General features: G+C 38.9%; 1 pseudogene; it reads right to left on the bottom strand.

The window, feature by feature from the left end:
• Positions 1 to 906: 906 nt before the first annotated feature.
• Positions 907 to 1,816, bottom strand: LOC114097965 (large ribosomal subunit protein uL18-like; annotated as a pseudogene).
• Between the last annotated feature and the right edge of the window lie 2,626 nt (positions 1,817 to 4,442).

The following is a 4,442-nucleotide window of genomic DNA, read 5'->3' as shown; positions in this document are numbered from 1 at the left end:
AAATGGAATGAGCTAAGCAGTGAGAGGATTCCAAATTGTATTAGCCAGGGAAATGGCTCTAGCTCTGTAATAAATAAAACATTAGATTACAGTGACTTCACCCAATAAACTTTTATTTCATTCACTTAACAACACAGGGTTGCTGTTCTAGGTCAGAAGGCAAATTTCTTCCAATGATAAAGCAGTGATCCCAGTTCCTATCTGGAGTTCTTCTATCCTGCACAGTATGAGATTCTTCTGCTTCAAGCTAAGAAAGTGAAAGACATGACCACTTCTTAAAACGCCCAGCCCAAAAGTGACATCCACTACTTCCATGTGCATTCTACAGTTAAGAACAAGTTGCACAGCCACACCTGGATACAAACTATTGACCCACACAGCCATAACAGGATAGTCACTTCTCTATAACAAGTTCACAGTAGAAATGGATGGGAACAAGCTGGAGATGTCTGATTTATATCACATAAGAAGTGGCTTCTAGTTCAAAGAACCTTTCTCAGAAGAAGTATTAACTAAATGAAGAGATATTTACAGATAGGAAGATGCAATATTGTCAAGCAGTGTTTCCAAATTTGATCTATAGATTCAATGCAATCACAATCAAAATCCCAGCAAATTATTTTGTGGATATCAATGTGCTGATCCTAACAGACAGGCAACGAGACCCAAATAGACAACACAATATTGAAGGAGAAGAACAAAGTTGAAGGATTGGCTCTACCCACTTCAAGACTTATTGTAAGGCTACAGTGATCAAAAAAGTGTGGTGGCAATATTAAAACAGTCAGTCAGATAGATTGATGGAACCGAATGGAGAACCCAGAGGGGACCCACGTAGATACCCTCAACCAATCTTTTTTTTTTTTTTTAATCTGCTTGTTCAATAAGTTTATTATCTGAAAAAAACTTCATAGAAAAACTGTTATTTGGTTTAGCTCTCGGCAGCCAGTTCCTGAGCTCTGAGGAAGCTTGCCTTCTTTTTAGCTACCCGATCTGTCTTGTGAGCAAGGGACATTTTAGGTCCCACCTCATCTTTTTAACTTCTCTTTTGGGCTTTCTCATAGACTGACTTCTCTCATATAGCAGAATGAGCTTTCTTGTACATCTCCTCCATGTCAGGGGCAATGTTGTTCTTTATATACTGAGAAAATTGTTTCTTGTAAGCATCTTCATCTTCTTCCATTAGATAATGCATATAATCTGCAACATTCTGACCCATAATGTGTTTCCAGTGTATTTCTTCATTGAACTCCTTGCTTTCAGAATCATAACCAGGGAATTCTTTGGTACTATGGGGGATAGACAAGCCTCCATCCACAGCTCCCTTCAGGGCCCCCAAAACTTTATTGCCAGTTGTAGTTCTAGCAAGGCCTGCATCCAAATAGCAGGTGAAGGCACCAGGTTGACCATCAACGCTTTCCACATTGTATTCATCTCCAGTCACCTTCACTTGGCCTTCATAAATCTTGTCCATACCAAACCTATTGAGAAGCCTGCAGGCCAGCAGCAGGCCAGTACAATATGCTGCAGCATAATTTGTTAGGCCAACTTTCACACCATATTTTGGCAGTTCATGTGCATATGCTGTGCAGACTATCATATCCCCTTCTATATGGGCATAAGCAATCTGGCAAATGATATCTCTGTCAGTTACATGAACTATCATCCTGTATTTGGGTGTGTAGTACTTACTTTGGTCCTGGATCACCAAGCGTTTCTGAGCCTAGTAATCAGTTTTGCCCTCTCATCTTCTTCTAAATTTCACCTGCTATCTCTTAAAGTAGGCCTTATTCTTGACAACTTTAACAAACCCCATCCTGCGGAACAGAGACCCGGCCAGGTCTGCGGATCCACACAGACCTGCAGGCCCAACAGCACTACAGGGGAGAAAAGATCAACCCATCTTTGACAAAGGAACTAAGGCAATACAATGGATCAAAGACCGTCTTTTCAACAAATGGTGCTGGAGCTGGACACTCACATACAAAAAATACATAAATACATACGTCTAGACACAGATATTACACTCTTTTTTAAATTTCTTATTTTTTTTAGTTGTCGATGAACCTTCGTTTTACCCATTTATATGTGGTGCCGAGAATCAACCTCAGTGCCTCACACATGCTAGGCAAGCACTCTGCCACTGAGCCACAACCCCAGCCCCCAGATATTACACTCTTCACAAAAATTAGCTCAAAACAGATCATATATCTAAAACACAAAACTACAAATCTTCCAGAAGATAACATAGTAGGAAACCTAGATTACCTTGAGGATGGTTATGACTTTTTAGACAAAACACCAAAGATGAAAATAGATGAGTTGGATTTTATTAAGGTCAAAAACTTCTGTTTTTGAAAAGAAAATGTGAAGAGAATGAAATATCCCTACCCACCCCCCTTTTGTTTCTTTTCTTTTTTTCAATGCTGAGGATTGAACCCAAGGCCTTTGAACATGCTAGGCAAAATATTTTTATAAGATGCATCTGATTAAATATTCCTATTTAATCAAAATATACAAAGAACTCTATTTTTTTTTTTTTGTAAGAAGGATGCTGGGATTATTACAAAGAATTCTTAAAACTCAATGATGAGAAAACAAACAACTCAATTTAAAAATGGGCAAAAGACCTTAACGGATACCTCATCAAAAAGATTACATAGAAGTCAAATAAACACATAAGAGATGCTCTATATCATATGACATCGAGGAAATACAAATTAAAACAATTATAAGATACCACTACAAACCTATTGGAATGGCCCAAATCCAGATCAATGATAACATAACAAATACTGGCAAGGAGGTGAAACAATAGGAACTCTCATTCATTGATGGTGAGAATGCAAAATGGCACAGCTGCTTTGGAAGACAGTTTGGCAGCTTCTTACAAAACTAAATATACTCTTATCCTGTAGCTATTGGTCTCCTTGGTACTTTCCCAAAGGATCTAAAAATGTATGTCCACACAAAAATCTGCCCAGAGATACTTATAGCAGCTTTATTCATAACCACACACACTTTGAAGCAAAACATCCTTCAGTAGGTGAATTAATAAACTGCAGTACATCCAATGGAATTTTATTTAGCATTAAAAAAGAAAAAAGTTATCAAGCCATGAGAATACACGGTCATGGTTTGAATCTGGAATGTTCCCCAAAGGCTCATGTGCAATGTTCAGAGGTGGGGCTTTGGGAAAGCGATCGGATATGAGGACTCTATCCACATCAGTGGATTAATCCTTTGAGGGATTCATATCCAATAGGACTATTGGGAGGTGGTGGAAAATGTAGGCAGTAGGGTCTGGTTGAAAGAAGGAGGTCCCTGGGCAGGGTTGGGGCTCAGCGATAGAGCGCTCACCTAGCATGTGCAAGGCCCTGGGTTTGATCCTCAGCACCATATAAAAATAAATAAATAAAATAAAGATATTGTGTCCAATAACAACTAGAAAATATATTAAAAAAAAAAAAAAAGAAGGAGGAGGTGCCTGAGGGTGTCCTTGGAGACGATATCTTGTCCCTGCGCCCCCCTCCTTGACTCCTTGCTGCCATGAGGTAAAAGGCTTCCCCTCTACCATGCCCTTCTTGCCATAATGTCCTGCCGGTCCTCAAGCCCAAAACAATGGAAACAGCCAACTCTGGACTGAAACCATGAGCCAAAATAAATCTTTCCTTCTTTAAATTGTTTTTCTCAAATATTTTTGTCACAATGACAAAAAGGTGACTAAAACAGACATGGAGGAATCTTAATTGCATATTACTGATACAGTGATTCACTGTATGTTTTGACTATATCCATTGTTGCTCCAAAACTGACATTTTTTTTTTTCCTTTTTCCCAACCTTCTCCTCTCTGACCTTCTTCTCTCTGATCTTTCCTCCCTGTCTTCTCCTCCCTGATCTTCTCCTCCCTAATTTCAGGAAACAGATTCCTCTGAATCACCTCTTTAAAAGGCCCCTGCTTCCCTTAAAGGGGAGCATCACAAACTCTGGCATAGGAGTCCCCTGTGCTTCTCCTTTCTTAGCAAAGTAATAAAACTTCTTTTTACTTTTTCTTAAAACCCTGTCTTGGATTGGCATCAGGGATGAGGACTAAGCTTTTGGTAACATACCAAGTTAAAGGAGCCAATCTTAAACAGATACCACTATACGCTTCCATATAATTTCAGCTGTATGACATATTAAAAAAAACCAAAATTATAGAGAGAGTGTAAAAATATTAGTGACTGCCAAGGACAGAGGGATCAAAGGAATGATTAGGGAGTAGTACAGAGAAGATTTTTAGCACACTGAATACACCCTATATGATACTGAAATGGTGGATACATGTCATTATACATAAATCCATAGAATATACAACACCAAGAGTAAACCCAAATGTAAACTAAGGGCTTTGGATGATTATGATGGGTAAGGGTAAGCTCACTGAAACAACCTTACCAAT

Source organism: Marmota flaviventris, chromosome 11, assembly GCF_047511675.1.
Source record: "Marmota flaviventris isolate mMarFla1 chromosome 11, mMarFla1.hap1, whole genome shotgun sequence".
Classification (NCBI taxonomy): Eukaryota; Metazoa; Chordata; class Mammalia; order Rodentia; family Sciuridae; genus Marmota; species Marmota flaviventris.
This window is presented reverse-complemented; position numbering and strand designations above follow the sequence as displayed.